Here is a 19251-nt window from a genome sequence, read left to right as displayed (position 1 = left end):
TTTGCAAATACAATTCTGGCTGCAGGTAAAACATTTACGATCAAACATTTCAAGTCTTTATTGTATGTATCTGGTATAATACCCAATAAAAGAGTCTCTGGTTTAAAGTCTATGCGTCTCTGTGTCATTTTTTCCGATCACCTGTGATCAGACTCTCCAAGACTCCGATGATGCTGTCAGAAATCGCACTGACTTTCGGGCGTGTCTGCAGGATTTCATCAAAACTTGAGATGGTGCCCAACGGAGCCATTGAGCCTCTGTCCATCTTGCAGGCATCTCCAGTCGGCTTTGTGGTGTTCGGTCCAGCCTCGGCTTCCAGGCCTTTCCAGCCGAAAGGGTCGCTGGAGTCCGGTTCCCCTGGCCCTCTTTTCCAACCAGCCAGGTGCCTTCCCTTGCGACAGTCCGTCGTTATGGCTGCCAGTCCACCCTGGTCCCTCGCTCAGGCAGCTCCAGCTGCTTCGGTCACCTGGACTCTGCTGTCTTGTCCTTCCAGCCAGTCCCATATGAAGTCTCCTCCCAGCAGGAAGGAGCCCTTCTTCCTCTCCCTCACTGTGTCCTCCTCCTGCTTCTCCTTCATTCCCTCCGCTCCTTCGTTAGTTCCTCTGCTTCCCTCCCTTTCTCTCAGTCTCCCTCTTTTCCCTTCCTCCTCCTTTCCCTACCTTTCCTCTCAGTCTAATTTCTCTGTTTCCCTCAGCTTCATTTCTCCACCTTTCCCTCAGTATAACTCATACTCATGGGGTATTTTAATGGTGATTTTTAATTGTCTAAATGTGATGTAATTTGTTACCTCCTCCGTGCATGTATGTCTTTGTATATGAGTATGTTTATGTGTCTGTACATGTTTTATGTTTTATATGTTCCACTATACGCCGCCCCGAGTCCTGTCTGGAAAGGGAGCGGCTAATAAATTCAAATTTATTATTATTATTATTATCTGTTTTTTCCTCAGTCGGATTTCCCAGGGTGGATAAAAATCAATGATTTTTTAAAACATCAAAAGAATCGGATTTTTGAAAATTTAAATCCGATTTTTTTTAATCTGATTTTTTCATTTTTATCAAATTTATTTTAATAAAATGCTTTTGGAGTTAAAAATCTAGTTAAAGACAGTTTTCCATTAATAATTTAGTTTATTCAGCATGAAAGGGAGCTTAGGTATGTAGCAGGAGGCTGTGTATATTCCTCCATACGTACATTTTTGGTAAACTCATTCAATGAATCCAAGGTCTGCAAGCTAAATAGGAAACCTTCATTTTCCTATGCTTACAAATAATGATATTGTGATAAACAGTTCACGTTTGCATATGGAACTACCCGAGACAATAAATTGAAAGTAGTGTAGGAAGTTATCACCCAGCCCTCCCCCCCAAAAATGAAATATCCTAGGAAATATTGAAAAGGCAGAATATTTCTCTGGATGTGAAAAGAAACATGTTTCAAAAAGAGAAGGTAACTCTCCCTGCAGCTTCCTGCCCCCACCTTTTGTCCATGAGCCATTAAAGCCCGAGCCAGTCCCTTTCCATAATAAAGAGTTCTTCTCCCCTTCAGCTCCAGAGTGATGGGAATGAAGGCATGATAATATTGGCCCTTTACCCAACTCCCCACAGGGCATCTGAGAACTCAACCAAACCTGGATTCAAAACACAGCCTTGCATGGCCCCATGTGAGTCTGACAACCAATCAGAATACATTTCTTACACAGGAACAGGAAACAGAGAGGTGGGACTGAACAGGTTATAAAAAGCCCTGCAAGCCCTTCTTCACTCTCTTCTTTTCCCTTCTCTTCTTCTCCACCAACATTGAAGTATGTGATCACCTTTTCTGTTCAGGACCCAAGCCACGTGGTCCTGTCCACCCTTAAAGCCATCTTTCCAAGCAGCCTCCATGTCTCCAGTGTCTTTTTCCCCACTTGGAGCTGAACCCAGAAGGACATTTCTTCCAACAGTAGCAAAGAATTTTATTAACGTATTTGCAAATATAGGTACAGTGGAATGCACGCGTGTCAAGGCACCTGTCAGTCCTTTTATCCCCCTAACACCGACCCATTTCCTCCCCCTCCCCTTTTCCTGTCAGAGCTTCACAGTTTTAACCAACTTTTACTTAGCATAAGCTTCATTGCCCCTTTTGGGCCCTGCTTGCAGTTACAGCTGCAAAACCTTCTGGTTCGACAGTCATCTATTACCTTTTTCATGTTTTTTATAGACAGCTTATACTTTTCCCAGTTACGTGCATTTTATGCCGAGCGTTTTGGAAACCATGCACACCAGTGGAGGGTTGCCAGGTTTTTCACTACCGGTTCGGTCTCTCTCGCACACGGGCAACACTTCTGCGCATGCCCAGAACTCTCCGGGTGAGTGGGTGGGACTTACCGCCACAGCTACTCCTGGTTCAGCTGAAGTGGCCTGAACTAGAAGCAAGCGACCATTGATTAATGCTCCATTTTTTTTGCATATAATGATTATATCATCATCTGTTTATTTATCAATATGGAAGATCCTAACTACCAGCAAGAGTGAGTCCTTACATTGAAAGAGCACCTGTCCTTTCAGATCCACCATGGCAGCGCCTGTTAACAGGCATCCCTTCACCAGCTGCCCGTAACGTCCCTCACTTGACCTGCTTTGCACCAGAGAAGCCCACCCTTCGCCCAGTTCCACTCCGCTGCCAGCTTGGGGGTCTTGGTGCTTCTGGGGGCCTCGCCTGGTTGGAGGGATGAGGAATCTCCTCGTGGACCATGGATCTACTGCTCTCCTTTGCTTCTTCTCTCCTGCTGGGTCTCCTTGTCCTTGGAACCGCTGGCAGACTTTACGATGGGAATCCAGAGTTTGCAAAACCCTTCGGCGCAATCAGAGTTTTCTTTTCTTTTTTTTTATTGAAAAAGTTTTATACAAACAAATTTTCCCCCTTTTTACCAAGATGTTTGGAGGATACAACATCCAAATGAGATGGACTTTTCTTTCTACTCAGATAGACATAAATCTTTTTCAAGGATTGATTTCTTTTTGTTAACACCGGATCTATTTCCTAAAGCTAAGAAAACCAAGATACTCTCCAGGACACTAACTGACCATAGCCCGGTGTGGTTAGAAATTGAGTTAGGGAAGAGGCCAAGAAGGTCTTGGAGAGTAAATGAAAATTTATTTAGATATGAAAAAAAATGTTGATGAACTTAAAAAACACATGAAGGAATTTTTCAGTTTTAACATGAATAAGAGTACTCCCATTGAAACAGTTTGGGATGCAAGTAAAGCTTATATGCGTGGGGTCCTGATACATAAGAATTTTAAACATAAACAAAGCAGACAGAAAAGGAGAATGGAATTGGAAGATGAAATAAAAAAGAAGGAACAGTCACTTATAGCAACTCCAAAAGATGAGGCACTCCAGATGGCGATAAAGCTGTTGAAAGATCAATTTCAAATGCTTATATCAGAACAAACAGCAACCAACTTACAATTTGCCAAACATAATAATGCTAACAAACCCAGTAGGTGGTTGGCTTATACCTTGAGAAAGAACACGAATAATAGAATTATCGATAGAATTGAGTATGGAGGGAAAACGGTTTATCAACAAGACTTGATTAAAAAATCATTTGTGGACTATTATGCTAAGTTATATGTACAGGACAATATACAGAACAAGTCAGTAGATGACTTTTTGGAAGGAAAAAGGCTTACTAAAATACCCGTGCTTCAAAAGGCAAATTTGGAACGTCTGATAACTGCTGATGAGATTATTTTAGCTATAAACCAACTTAAACTAGCCAAGGCTCCAGGGACTGATGGTTTGACTGCAATGTACTATAAAACTTTACAATTGGAAATGATTGAATATCTTACAGAGCTATTTTGCAGTATACAGCAAGGAGATAAAATACCTTTCTCATGGAAAGCGGCTTTTATATCATTGATACCCAAAGACAAAGATGGCCCTAAGAAACCAGAGGATTACAGACCGATATCTCTTCTGAACACAGATTATAAAATATTTGCTAAAGTACTAGCCAACAGATTGATGCCGGTTATCCAAGAGGTTATTCATCATGACCAAGCAGGATTTATTGAAGGCAGACACATGAAGGAGAATGTAAGGCAACTCATAGATATAATTGTCTATCTTGATAAGAATAAGCAGATCTCTGCAGTGCTGGTCTTCTTGGATGCAGAGAAGGCCTTCGATCGAGTGAATTGGAATTTTCTAACCAAGACTTTGGAAAAGATGGATATGGGACCATGATTTCGGCAGGCGATTGGAGCAATTTATCAGCAACAAAATGCACAACTTATTATTAATGGAAATTTGTCAACAACCTTCGAGATACAAAAAGGTACAAGACAAGGTTGCCCATTATCCCCATTGTTATTTATTCTAACCTTGGAAGTCTTGTTGAATACAGTTTGGGACTCAAACTCCTTAAATGGCATAGCTATCAGGCAAAAGGAATACAGAACTAGAGCATTCGCCGATGATCTGGTTGTTACCCTTTCACATCCTTTGAATTCAATAATTCAGATGAAATATATCATAGCAGAATTTGGCATGGTGTCTGGGTTTAGACTAAATCAAAATAAAATGAAAATGATGGTTAAAAACATGACAGAGACTCAAAGAAAGAGACTTGTAAGCTTGGCAGGTTTCAAAAAGTCTCCAAGGTCAAATATTTAGGAATACAAATTGCAGAATCAAATACAAAACTTTTCCTAAATAATTATGAAGTGTTGTGGCAAAAGATACAGAAAGATCTTCAAGTATGGAAAAAGTTACAACTATCTTTGCTTGGAAGGATTTCAGCAATTAAAATGAACATTCTACCTAGATTCATCTTTTTATTTCAGATGATACCGGTGCTTAAATCAGATAAAATCTTGTTAGAATGGCAAGCAACATTAAATAAATTTGTTTGGAAGGAGAAAAAACCGAGAGTAAAGATGAAGATTATGCAAGATACTCGTGAAAGAGGTGGCCTTAGACTCCCAAACCTTCGATTGTACTATGAAGCTGCGGTACTAACGCATGTAGCAGATTGGTTTGGGAAAACAAAAATGGATTTGCTGAATATAGAAGGCCATGATCTTGTTCTGGGATGGCATGCATATCTTTTTTATGAAGATAGGGAGGATAAAGTGTTCAACAATCACGTTCTCCCAAGTGCCCTGATGAGAGTATTATTTATTATTATTATTATTTAATTTGATTAGCCGCAACCCTCTCCCGAAGGACTCGGGGCGGCGTACAATCAAAACGGATAAAAATACACATAAGACAAACATATATACAAAAAGAACAGAGACATATACATATGTGCATGGAGGAGAGTTGACTTATAAGTGAAAGACAATTAAAAACACAATTTAAAATCCCCTTAAATAAAATTACTAAATTAAAAAAAAAAACCATCAGGAGCGTTACGAAGTTATGGTTGAGCCAGGCCAGCTATTTGGAAAAGGTGGGTCTTGAGTTTAACACGGAAGGAGCGGAGGTCAGTAGTGGTCCTAATATCCGGGGGGAGGTCATTCCACAGGGCTGGGCCCGCCACAGAGAAGGCTCTGCTCCTAGGCGCCACCCCATGGCACTGTCTGGTGGACGGCACCTGGAGAAGTCCCTCTCTGTGCGAGCGGATGGGTCGTAGGGATGTATGGGGCAGAATACGATCCCGCAGGTAACTAGGTCCTGAGCCATAGAGCGCTTTAAAGATCGTAATCAAGACCTTGAAACGCACCCGATAGACCACAGGAAGCCAGTGCAGCTCGCGCAGGAGAGGTGTCACATGGGAGTACTTAGTACTCCCCATAATCACCCGCGCGGCCGCATTCTGGACCAACTGCAGTCTCCGAGTGCATTTCAAGGGAAGCCCCATGTAGAGAGCGTTACAGTAGTATGGAAGAAGCACCGGCCTAATTGGGATTATAAGATACCGCTTTGGTTGGATCTTGCAGACACCATGTGGATTATGATTAAGTCACTCAGGGGGTGTTTATATAAAGACGTGCTTATTGCTGATGGGGACGAATGGCAGTTGAAAACTTTGGTACAACTGTTGGAAGAAGGAATTACTTTAAATTGGCTACATTATATACAGTTACAGAAGAGATGGAAAGAAGATCACAGGGTTGGTTTTATGGATAAAGAAGTGGAACTGATCAAGCAGATAAAAGAGACTGGCCCAAAACAGGTTAAAAGAATATATAATGTACTGTTAGAAAGAGATTCAGAAAGTGAATTGGTTAAGGATTGTATGATTAAATGGGCTCAGAATTTTGATGAATCGGTTATGTTGGATACGTGGGAAGAAATATGGGTTCAGAATGTTAAATTCACACAGTCACAGAATTTAAGGGAGAACTTTTATAAAATGTTTTACAGATGGTATTTAGATCCTAAAAAATTATCATGCATGTACCCAAATGTTCAACCAAAATGTTGGAGATGCGGGTGTCTAGATGCTACCTTTTTTCATGTATGGTGGACTTGCAACAAGGTTAAAGCTTTTTGGATAAAAATATGGTGGGTTATGCAGAATGTATTTAAGAAAAGAATACAATTCACTCCGCAAATGTTTTTACTGGGTATAACTAAGGATTTTACTAAAGGGGAAACAAAATTGGTTTTGTATATGGTTACAGCAGCTAGGTTGTTGATTGCTCAACACTGGAAAAAAGATTTTTTACCGACAATTGATCAATGGATTCAGAAAGTGGCGGGGTTTGCCAAAATGGCAAAAATTTCAGCTTTCTTAAAAGGTCAGAAGCAGGAGAATTATACACAGGAATGGGTAAAATGGATTGATTACATACAGAATAAATATCAGACTAGGATGTACTATGTAGCCTTTAGGTAAGAATGTTTAGATTGACAGATGATCAGAGTAAATAATATGTGGGATACTTGGAATTGTTAGAGTGGTGTATAGCGGAAGTCAGGGGGGTGGGTTTGATTGGGAGGTGGGGGAGGGTTAGGGTGGAGGGTGGGGAAATATATATGCATAATCAATCTAGAAGATGGGATTAATGAGATATTGTTACTTTAAGAGAAACCTATATTATGATTTATATATGTTTAATTAATCTAGAAGATGGGGTTAATGGGCTATTGTTACTTTAAGAGAAACTTATATTATGATTGTTGGGAGGTGAGGGGGTACAATATTTGAATGAGAAATCTATTTTAAGACGGGGGGAGGGGGTGCAGTATTTATATGTGATCTACATTATATGTCGGGGGGGTAAAAAGGGGAAAAATTTCTTTGTATAAAACTTTTTCAATTAAAAAAAAAAGGCTAGGAAACAGTTAACCTTTTTAATGACGTCATCTAGGGCAGAAGTCAGTTTTAAGATGGCTGCCGCTGAATAAAGACGAGCCTCCAGTTCAAGCTCCTTGCTGTCTGCTTTTATTCTATGCAAAAACATCACAATTGTTACATATATTTCCTTCCCATTGAATAGTACATTTGACATCAAAAATCTTCATGTATTTTACTGTCAATACACCACCATTCTCATTTAGCTAAAATTATTTAAACGTGCTTTTATCTGATATCATTTGCATTCAAAAACACAACCACCCACTGGCATTCATTGGCAATCTCAACAAACCTCCTGTAACATTACATCTTATAACATATTCTAAGAGAAAAAAATCAATTAATAAAATGTCTAAGCATTTCCCCCCTCCCCCCCCCTCCCCCAATTCACCATTTAAAGCTTTTATACAATTGCTTTTACCAATGCCAACACATAAATATCATTAAACATTATCCGTTAACATTTCTTTGGTTATTATTATAACTAATTAAGAATTATTTATTATGTTTATCACATCTCCTCTCAAGAAGACTTACATTTTTATACATAATAAACAAGGATTTGTTAATAAGATTTATAAGTCTTTTTCCCAGGTCCCAATTTGCAATTTATATCCAGATGGTTTTTAGTAGTCAAAATCATTATTTCATTTCTATTATCATTATTATTATAGGTAACTAAGGATTATTTACTGTTTATGTCACCTCTCCTCTCGTTAGACCCAAGAAAAATTTACTTCTTTATAACAAAATCTAAACAAAAGTTTATTGTTAACATTCATAACAAAAAAAATTTCCCCCAGGTCCCAATTTGCTATTTATATCCAAGTTGTTTTAACTGATTAGAGTTATTATTTCATGGTTATTGTCATAATGTATTACTTTTTAACAAATAAACATTTAAAAACAATCTTTTAAAAAATCTATAAAATATTAAGGTTCCTACCTATTAATCACCAAAAATTAATTAAATTTTTTATCATCCACATTCATTATCAACCTGTATCTTTCCAGTAAAGAAAGAATCTTGTCTCTTTTGCCAGTTGTTGTGCCAATCTTCTTATTAATTCCTTTATAAAGTTTTTATAAACTTCTCTCCGCACTTTTTTGCTTGAAAGATCTCTCAAAAAACCTCGTTGCCCTTGAACTGGCATTAAAATTAGCATGTCTTTGATTAAGCGTATTTCTGAAACAGTTTCTCTTCTTAGTTCCATCATCATCACTTCCCCCCCCCCTCTGTATCTTGAAGATAGGAATAGAGCTCCTGCATATCAAATTCACTTTTCCATATTCCCTTCTTTCCATTTTCACCCAGGTTTGCTCCATCATTAAATTCATCTGTTATCTTATCCTTATCTTCTTCATCTTCATTCATTTCTTTATTTTTTGGGACTCCATCATCCTTTATTGTAGGAGATAGTAGTCTATCCAACTTCTTATCAAATCTCTCAGATCTTTCCGATAATTTTTGAATTTCAATCAACAAATCTTGAAGACTCAGTTTTCCCTCATCTGAAGATTGATACATGTTTCCAAATGAAAAAAAAAGCAAAGAGGAAAAAAAAGAGTTTCCTTCCCTTGCCAAGAGTGCTTTTTAAAAAGGCACCTGTAAAAACAACCGTACCCTTGGCTTCTTATCAAATTGCACAAATAAGCTACAAAGCTGCAAAGCTCTCCATTACAGCGTCAGTGAAATCGGAGACAGAGGGAGCAAATGGTACATTGTTTCAAAGAAAAAAAAACAAACCAAGTTCTAACTTCCGAATGGCAGATTCAATTCTTCTCCTATTTATCTCAAGCTTATGGAAAACAATAATCTTTAAAAGTCTTTAATGAAAATTAATGAGAAGTAGTAAGAAGAATTATTAGAATAAAAAAGGTTTTAGTTCCAGCCAACAGATAAGACAGCAGAAAATAGGAGAAAAAAAAACAGTTTGTTCACTTACGAAGAGAAACAAAAAGCGTTACAGTCACTTCAATCCACAAAACATCATTAACAGGGAAAAAAGGAAATAAAAACTTTCCAAGGCAGTCCAATAAAGATAAATTCTGCCACTTTATTCTTTGCTTAAAGGACTAATTTATCTTTTTTTAAAAAAGCTTCTTTGGGCAATCATTCTCAAAGAAAAAAGCCTCACCAGATGGACTCACTTTCAGCTGCCTTCTTTCCAGAGCCGTCTCCCACTTTGTCAGCATGGGGCTGTCTGTTTATCGCCAGCTTGGAGCGCTTCCCTTGGGTCAATCAGGGACTTTTCCATGTCCCTGAGACCAGCAAGGATTTGTCTCCCTGTTCGGCATCTCTTCGGGGCGGCTTAGGTCCGTTTGGACCGTGTGGTGATAAAAATATCAACGGCGGTCTCGGACAGTCGAGACCGCACGTTGTCACGTCGTGACATTGGCTCTTCACTCCTACTTTATCACATTTTTAATAGGGTAACTATTAATAGATGGTGGGCATGCAGTGAACATATTTCATATTTTTTGATATGGAGACAATTGGTAGATGGGGGGGGTATGCAGTGAACATAATATATCAAAGTTTTATAGGAAAACCTTATTAGTAGATGGTGGGTATACAGCAGGGGTGTCAAACTGAAGGCTCGGGGGCCAACGACGGTTTGCGGGATGCTTAAATCTGGCCTGCAGGACCTCCCTGGGAAAAGCAAAGGAACAGGTGACTGTGCACTGATCTACAACCTGGTGGAAGCCATTTTCATTGCTGCAGGAGGCCATCACAGCCGGAAATGGAACTCCTGAGCTCTGTTTTCGCTGACAGAGTGCTAGCAAAACAAACTTTATTGTACTCTGCTGCCTAGGGCTCTGTACAGCCTGTGCCGTCATCCAGGGGTCCTCCATGTGGCCTAAGAGGGACGGCAAGGCTCCTCTGGAGGACAAGAGTTTGGTGCTCTCCCTGGCCTCGCCTTCCTCTGCAGTAGACAATGCCCCTCCGCCCCACCTGGGCCACCAAAGGGACCCCTGACCGAATTGACATCGAGCTGATGCCCATCCCCTGATGTGGCCCTGAATGAAATCAAGTTTGACACCGCTGGTAAACAGTGATCATATTACATTCTCACGTCAAACATGGAGTTTATACTGCTGATAGTATAAAATCCAGACATGCTGGCTGGGGAATTCTGGGATTTGAAGTCCACAAGTCTTACAGTGGTTGTTTATCCTGGTTTAGAAAAAAGCGAATATCAATGACAAGAAAAACAGAGGACTAGCAACCAGAGAAACATTTCAAGTGTCCAAAGAAAGTGTATGCCAATGGGGAAAAATGGCTTGGATTAATCTAGCCTGCAGCACTTAACCTCTTGACTTGCTGAATTATTTAGCCACCGTAGTTCTTTTATTTTTCATAATTTTATTAAAATTTAAAATTGCAAAGTTAAACTATTAATACCAATTATAAAAATAAAATAAAAAATAAAAAGTGTAGAGAGAGAGAAAAGATAAAGATAAAATAATAGAAAATAATAAAGAAAAGACAAGTACAAACAATTTCTGTAAATATCACCTTCTCTAATACTTAAATCAAGTGTGTCTTTATCCCATATCTCATATTTACTCTGTTAGCATATAATAAGCTTCATCACTTTTTAATCAGCAAAAGTCCATTAAGATTTACCAGAAATAGCATCTATATCTTAACCTTAAACAAGTAAACCAAATTAATATTCCACTCCTTTCCTTTACACAGTTACATCCATTTTCTCTAAAAATGCAACAAAAAGTCTCTTCTTCCTCTTTTGTTAGATCTACAAACTAACAAGCTTCACCATTCAAGGTAAATTCCACTAACGGCTAACCAGGCCCCAAAGCAGGGTTCAAAATTTGGCCTCCTGCACACCAGCTGGCTTCTGGCTTCAACCGGATCCCTCAGTAACTGGCAGCATCTTCTGACCTCATCCAACCTCTGGGGAGAAGTTTGAAGACTATTTCAGGGATGGTTGGACATTGTGACGTTCCTTGGGAACAAACAGCCCATTGTCTCTCAAGAGGTGGCATCACAGCAAGCAGGGAAGGGGCTGGGAGTAAGGTGGAGCACCAACAGTTTATAGCAGTAGCAACCTAGACACTCAAGTTCCAGCCGCAGCAGAGAACTGAGAAGGTGGCTTTCCGGTCACTCCTTATTTTGGAGGCTTTAAAGATTGCAGCTCAGACAGGATTTTAGGTCTGAAAGTTGATGGAGAAAGATTTCTTCCAAGCAGATTTTATGTGGGAGGGGGAGGAGGAGGTCAGGGGACGGGACTCTGGCCACTGTGAGAATCCACAAGAGATCCCAAGTAGGGAGAAACTGCTAGAGGTGGTTGGGAAGCCTTGAAGGTCTGATTTTCCAGGTTTGCAGGACCTGAAGGGAAGAAGGTTCCCCTCCAACGTCAGTCCGAAGGATTCCTCCTGCAAGTCCATTTGTCACCTGAGAGGGTTCATCGACCTGAGCCTTCTCCTCCTCCTCCTCCTTCAGATTTGCTTTTGTAGGCCAAGGGTCTGCTCATTGGACCATGCGTTCATTAGGACGTCTGTCTACTAATTCAATGGGACCCAATTTGGAGGAGTGGTTCATTGGGCCAGAAACGGGAGACTGAATTCTAGTGCTTCCTTGGGCCCAAGGCCAGCCACTTCCTTTCTGCCTTAGGAAGGAGGCAATGGCAAACCACTTCTGGGGGAAAAAAAGTTTCCAGGAAAACTGCAGGAACTTATTCAGACAATCTTGGAGAATCAAATATGATTTAATGGAAGAAAAAAATTGGGAATATTGGTCTACTCTAGGAGATATTAATTGCAGGAGCGTTGCTGTCTTTCTTAATACTGGGAAACATTCAAGGGGGACCCCTTTCGGGGTATTTTATAAACAGGGGCACTTTGATTCTTTTCCACTAGATCCTCGATCATCTGGATCAGCTCTGCCACTGAGCCTCTCGCTCTGCCCCTTTGGCCTTGTTGTTGAAAACTAGGCACCAGTTCCCACATTCAGCAATATATGCTTTCAGCATTTCATCTTGGCCACAGATGAAGTTTTCAAGAGAATCCCCTTCCAGGTCCTCTTTTCTGGTGAACAGGATGATGATGTAGCGGAGGGCTTCTTTCCCAAAAATCTCTTTGATTAACTGAATGGTCTTTTTCTCCTCTGTGGTGAAAATCCCGACTTTTATGACATGGATGATGGCGTGGGGGCCAGGCGGACAAAACCGCAGACATTTCTTAACCGCATCAGATGTTTCACGCTCAGAAAGCTGAGTGTCAAAAAATCCAGGCGTATCCACAACCACTATATTCTTCTTCTTCTTCAGCATCATCTCCCCCCTTTGGCATTTTCTAGTTACTGTCTGGAGTCCCATATGAGACCTAAAAATTTGATCGTTCAAGATTGTGTTTCCCGTCGCGCTTCTCCCAGCTCCAGTTTTTCCAACCAGGACAATTCTGAGCTCCGACTCTACAACAGAGAAGGATGAAAGGGAAGAGGAGAGGAGAGAAAGAAAGAAAGAAAATAATAAAGGAGGGAGGGAGAGAGGGAGGGGAGAAAGAAGAGGAGAGCAGAGCAGAGCAGAGCAGAGGGGGGAGGAAAGGAGAGGAGAAAAGAAAGAACAAAAGAAGAGAAGAGATAAAGAGCAGAGAAATGGGGAGGAAGAAGAGAGAAGAAAGGAAGGAAGGAAGGAAGGAAGGAAGAAAGAAGGGAGGGAGGGAGGGGAAAGGGAGGAGATGAGAAAGAACAAAAGAAGAGGTGAGAAAGAAGAGATAGAAGACTGAAAGAAGAGGAGAGGAGAGCAGAGCAGAGGGGGGAGGAAAGGAGAGGAGAAAAGAAAGAACAAAAGAAGAGAAAGAAGAGAAGAGATAAAGAACAGAGAAATGGGGAGGAAGAAGAGAGATGAAAGGAAGGAAGGAAGGAAGGAAGGAAGGAGGGAGGGGGAAGGGAGGAGATGAGAAAGAACAAAAGAAGAGGCGAGAAAGAAGAGATAGAAGAGTGAAAGAAGAGGAGAGGACAAGAGAAGAGAAAACAGAAGGGAAGAGAAAGAATGAAAGAAGAGAGGAGACAAAGAACAGAGAGGAGAAGAGAAAGAATGAAAGAAGTGGAGAGAAATAAGAGTAAAGAGGGGAGGAGAGGAAAGGAGAGGAGGGGAGGGAAGAGTGAAAGAAGAGGAGAGGAGAGACAGACGTGAGGAGGGGAGGGGAGAGCAGAGGGGAGGGGAGGAAAGGAGAAAAGGCCATGTAATGTCATCAGTCACCTGTTATCATTGGGGGGCAGCCCAAGACCACAAGGGGAGCAGGACACAATGGGCCCCACAAGTATTTTCCCACAGAATCCGGAAAACGTGATACCTCAAAGATGTCATTCACAGTGTGAGGTCAGGGGTGTCAGCCAGGGGGAGGTCACAACCCAGGTATGGCATGGGGGTGGCCGCCATCTTGATCTATTTGACCTCCCAGCTGGGGGCAGTGTATCAGGAATGTGAAGGTCTTACCTTGTTGTGGTTTTCTTCTAGTCAAGTCAGAGATGGAGGCAGGGCGGATATCTTCATCCATTGCATCAAATTGGCCACTGACTGATTGCCAATGTCTTCCTGGCTGGCCTTCTATGATACACAGATATGGAGAAACATAAAGAGGAAAAGGTCAGCCTGTCCCACACTTGGGGGGCATCCGGATCATTGCTGCCAACAGACCTGGACCCTCTGTGCATTTCCTGTCTGTTCCTCTCCCCACCGGCCAGGATGGTATGGCGTGATCACCTCCTTCCTTGCCCCCTCCCCCTTGAGGGCCACAGGGCCATGAACCTGAACCCCTGAGTTATCTCCCTCATTGTCTGCTTTAATTACTCTCCTGGGCATGATGTCCCTTTTCTAGAGTCCATTTTGGAACCACCTTAAGGAGGTCATCAGCTTTTGGAGTTGGTCCAGTCTGGAAACCAGAGCCATGAATACCAAGACTACCAAAGGTGACAGGAACAGAAGTGTGCAAATAGGGAAATGTGAGGGAATGAAGAAGTGGATACCCAGGCTGGAGGGGATGTATTCCTGTGGAGGAAGAGGAAACACGGCCAGGAGAGCACGTGTGAGAGAAAGTGGGTGAAAGGAGTTCCTAGTCAATAGTTCCCAGAGGGTATTGTAGATGTAGAGAGTAGTATGCTCACTCAGGCAAGATTCTGTCTATAGGTAACAGAGGAGAGGAGAGGAGGTAAGGAAAGAGTGGGAGATGGGGGAGTAGGTCAGGTCTAGCAGCACAAAGCCATGGGTCATCAAGAAAGAAAGGAGAGAAGAGAAAGAAGGGAAGAGAAAAAGAGAAAAGTCAAAATGAGGAACAAAGGGAAACAGAAGAGAGAGAAAGAGAATAGAAAGACAGAGGAGATCAGAGAATAAAGTGAGGAAGTGTATTCCCAGGCTTGAGGGGATGCATTCCAGAGTAGGATGAGGAAGAGCATGTGTGAGAGAAAGAGAGCGAAAGGAGTCCCACCTCAATACTTCCCAGAGGGTATTGGAGAGACAGAGAGTAAACTGCTGACTCTGGCAAGTTTCTGTCTATATATGTGAAATATATTCCTCTCCATCAGCCCTACCCTACCCACAGAATAGTAGAATTGGAAGAGACTTTGGAGGTCTTCTAGTCCAGCCCCCTGCTCAGGCAGGAAAGCATGTCCTACTTCAGAGAAATGGTTGTCCAATCTCATCTTCAAAACTTCCAGAGCATTCACAACTTCTGGAGGCAAGTTGTTCCACTGGTTAATTGTTCTCACTGTCAGGAAATTTCTCCTTACTTCTGAGTTGCTTCTCTCCTTGATTAGTTTCCACCCATTGCTTCTTGTCCTGCCCTCGTGTGCTTTGAGAATAGTTTGACTCCCTCTTCTTTGTGGCAACCCCTGAGATATTGGAAGACTGCCATCATGTCTCCCCTGGTCCTTCTTTTCATTAAACTAGCCATGCCCAGTTCCTGCAACCGTTCTTCCTATGTTTTAGTCTCCAGTCCCCTAATCCTCTTTGTTGCTCTTCTCTGCACTCTTTCTAGAGTCTCAGCATCTTTTTTACATCGTGGTAACCAAAACTGGAGGTTTTGTATGGCCTTACCAAGGCCTTATAAAGTGGTATTAACCCTATACGTGATCTTGATTCTATCCCTCTGTTGATGCAGCCTAGAATTGTATTGGCTTTTTTGGTAGCTGCTTGAGCAGGGAGTTGGACTAGATGACCTCTGAGATCCCCTCCAACAGTCTTCTGATTGAAATATTGTTCCCATGCCACCTCAGCATCAGAATCTCCTCTTTGAAAATCTCTCCTTGAGCTCATGGGAATGGCACACTGAGCCTCCCGAAAATAACTGAGGAATTTTGTCTAAGCCCTTGAAATAAGGAACTTTACCTTCTCCTTGATGGGAGCACAGTCCACGTTCTTTCTGTCTCTTTCCCTCCTGGAAAAGAAAGAGAAGATTGTGACAAGAATGCCAGGATTATCTCCCGGTTAGGCAATGGCCCTGACCCGGATCTTCCCCCCCCCCCCAGAAGGGCAGACCGGTGGGTCTGGGGCTGGGGCCTCTCACCGGTCCCAGAGCATCCTCGGGGGAGGGGAGATGGCGTGACGTGTCAAAGGTGCTGCCCAGGCTAGGGAAGTTGCAGGATGGCATTTTGGGAAGTCCCCCTTCCCAGGGAGAAAGATGAACTCTGATGCTCACAGATGCTGCCTCTCCCCTTCTCCTCCTTCCCTTCTTCCTCCCCCTCCCCCTCTTCCCATTCTTCTAGACTGAAGAAGGCCTCAGATTACCTCTGCAGGTTTCCCCCAGGAGAGACGCAAGCGACCTCACTCCATTGGCTGAGCCCAAGTTGAGTCACAGCAGCGCATTGGAACTGGCATTCCATGTTTAAATGCTCATCTAGCATTAACTGATCCATAGGGCCTTCTATATGGAGACTTGACCATTTGTTTCCTCCAATCTGATATTGGACCTCATACCCTGTGACAGAAGCCACCCACCCCCAAAGCTCACCGGATTGATCGTGATCTGGGCACCGTCCGGCTGAACCAGCTCAACCTTAGAAGGGGAAAGTCTGGAAGGCAGCTCCAGGTGTCTGTTGACCAACATGCCGTTTTCGTAGACGTAAACCGAGGCTCCCGGATGGCTCTCGTTGCGGACAGAGGAGACCAGGAAGTGAACATTGCCCTTTTCTTGATGGATCTTGGCAGAGTCCAAAAGGGAAGAAATGGCATAGCGGATCCTGCATTTCTTCTCTTCATCCTCAAACCACAGCTGGGATGGTTGCTTCTTTGAGAAAGGCACTCCTGTTACTGATTTTCCATCCCCTCCTAAATGGGGCCTCCGAAGCCAATCTCGCAATTCATCTAAAGAGGGTTCCTCCGTCTGTAAGGAAGTCAACATAAAGGCAACCATAACCTTGTTTCGGCCCTCAAACAATATCTTATCTAGGTTCTGAGCAGGGACGACTTCCAGGCCTTCGAGCCGGGATAGGCAAAACTTTACAAAGTCCATCTTCTGTTTGTTTCTCTCAAGGAGCCCATTCAGGGCCTCCTTACCGAAGGGGGACATGATTAAGCGTATTAGCACATCCTGCAGAACTCCAGCCTCTTCCTTTCCCTCACGAACAGCAACCAGCGCTTTCCCCACCTCTCGCTGGAATATAAGAACATGTTTCTGGCAGAACTGCTTCAGTCGCCCGAGTTGCTCCTTCATCTCCGGGAATGAAACGGCAATGGGGGATTTGATCAGATCGTTGCAATAAATGTCCACCTCTGTCAGGGCCTGCAAGTGAGCTTCAGCTGTATTGAGCCAGCCCGAGAGAGAGGATCCTGCATGATACGATTTGCTTTGGGATGCAACTTGATTATGATTAGCGGATACAACCAAACCTTCACTGGCACCGCCTTCCCATGTTCTCTGGATATTTGGGGGAAACTGGTGTAGATTTTTAAAGCCTCTTGGAAAATAGTTTGTTTTTTCAGTGGGATATCACTGTATAATGTACAGTTGATCTTTTTTCCCATTTTCTTCTCCATGTCATTCCATCTGGGGGTGTCCCTTCCTCCTGATGCAACTTTTGGTACCTTCTCAATCATCTCCAGAAGATGCTGCTGGGCATCCCAGGCGTCTCCAGATTCAAAAACTCCCCAATCAAAAACAAAAAAGCCCTGAGCCCCGTACAGCACTGCTGTGACCACATGGGTGGCTGACCCCTCCTCAAATGCTTCCATATAAGAAACCCTTTCCCTGTTGAGTAGACCTGTCGGTAGGTACTTCCATTCAGTAGTAATGGAGAGATGAAGGGCCTTACGGGCACCACTCATGGAGGGCAACTTCGCTTGCAGGTAGGCGGCGGCTCCCCCCACTTCAAAAAGCCCCCCGACGAAACTGGCCTTCAGGGACGGACTTAGCTGGAGGGCAGAGGCTTTGCTTTCGAGAGACTCCGAGGGGAGGACCTGATCATCCCTCTGGGATTCTGCCTCAGCTCTTACCTCCTTTTGCAGAATATCCGTGTCCCACAAAGTCACACCTGCAAAAAAGTTTAATTAAAGTTGCCGTTCATCACATGCTTTAAGGTTTATCTATGAAAAAGAAAACCATTTTCTATGAATCAATGGCATAACAAAGCTGTAGAGTTTGAACCGGAAAGCTGCGGGGAGTTCTGCATCTGTCAGAATAATTGTATGACTTGAGTTCTGCCTACCTCCTGGTCATTTTATCTCTGAAAATATCACAGTCACCTTCTGATACTCTGGCTTTTCCTGACTAGGAGAAAGACAAATTCTTGGAAGAGTTTGCAAGATAGAAATCTGGAAGGAACAGTGTGCTAACTGGGGCAATCTTGAAATCCTCCGTTCTGAGTAGGATTTATCAAAGTTTTTATGGCAAGGTAACTGATGTGTTTCTTCTTTACTAAGAGGATAAGTCTTACTTGGGGATAATGGCACTAGATGGGTGGGAAAGTAACTTGAGGTTTGTGGATTATGAATATTCATGCTTCCATCATCTATTATCTATGCCTGTGTAGGGCTGTATCATTTTCTCCTTCTTTCCTGAAATGAGTACATCTTTCTGAATGTAGCAATCCCTCCCCCTTTTCTGGAGAGAAATGCCTCTAATGCGCACTGAATAAATACATTTGGCAGGGAACCTTGATTATTAGTTTGGAGTCCTGCATTTGATTATACAAAACCTGGTGTTAGAAGTGGGATTCACAATTCTTAGAGTTGTGACCAACGATGACAGCAAAGTGCTCGATACGCTGCACGTTTGGGTGAGTCTGATTCCAGAGCCCTTCATACTGCCACATAAAAGCACCACTTTGGAGTGTGCATAAAGTAAACGTCGGTATTGTTAGATACCAGAATCAGTTACAATGGTTTACACTAAGGTCCTCTGATCCGGCGGGAACAGAGATTCAACTTGATTGGTCGAAGGGTCTGACAGCTCCCTATAAAAGGGCTGCTGTCAGACTGAACCTTCGCTGGATTGTACATAGTTGTTTCAGAGTTAATAAAGAGCTGTTGCTGCCTAAGCCTGAGTGTGCCTTTCTTTTACCCGATCTAACACTGGCGACGAAGGTGGGATTGGAAGGCAACTAAGCAAACAAAAAGAGCACAACGATCCAGCAAGGAAATCCAACCCGGAGCTCGGTGCAGCATCGAGCAGCCATCTTTGAGCAGCAAATTAAAACGTGCTCAGGGGCACAAGATGTCAATGCATGCCCCACCGACTTCATACAACCCAGTCACCGAGCACTGGGAATCCTACATGCTGAGGTTCGATTGCTTCCTCGAAGCCAACGACTTCATGGGCCTTTCTGAAAGCGGGAAAAAGAACATGTTACTGAGCTACTGCAGACAAGAGGCGTTTGAAACAGCGAAGGACTTGTCCGAGCCAACGCCGCTCCAATCGGTCACTTGGTCAGTGCTACAACAGACGCTGAGGACACACTACACTCCCTGACCGCCTAAACATGTTCGAAG

This window comes from Natrix helvetica, assembly GCF_964273705.1.
Source record: "Natrix helvetica genome assembly, chromosome: W".
Classification (NCBI taxonomy): domain Eukaryota; kingdom Metazoa; phylum Chordata; class Lepidosauria; order Squamata; family Natricidae; genus Natrix; species Natrix helvetica.
This window is presented reverse-complemented; position numbering follows the sequence as displayed.